At 47.1% G+C, this 225-nt stretch overlaps 1 protein-coding gene across 1 annotated transcript in view; it reads right to left on the bottom strand.

The window, feature by feature from the left end:
* Positions 1 to 225, bottom strand: part of dennd2da (DENN/MADD domain containing 2Da) — a gene marked incomplete at its 3' end in the record, with an annotated part of 26,075 nt that overhangs the window by 19,165 nt on the left and 6,685 nt on the right.

Genomic DNA, 225 nt, shown 5'->3' with positions numbered 1-225 from the left:
AGGACTACACTTCCTTTAAGGTCCATTCTCAAATAAAAGAACACAACAATTAAAAGCTATGACCAGTTGGCGTTCTTCATGAGGGTGCACCGGTGGACTTATCCCCCCTTGAGCTCCCATGTTTGGAAAAGGGCAGCAGAAGTGCCCTCTAGGGTGCCCTTGTAGTGGAGAAAATGTGATGAAGCACCCTCTAGACTGACCCCCTGACTAAGCTGTTTCACAATA

This window comes from Morone saxatilis, unplaced genomic scaffold (assembly GCF_004916995.1).
Source record: "Morone saxatilis isolate NCDOM2014 unplaced genomic scaffold, NCSU_SB_2.0 Contig15, whole genome shotgun sequence".
In the NCBI taxonomy this organism is placed as follows: domain Eukaryota; kingdom Metazoa; phylum Chordata; class Actinopteri; family Moronidae; genus Morone; species Morone saxatilis.
This window is presented reverse-complemented; position numbering and strand designations above follow the sequence as displayed.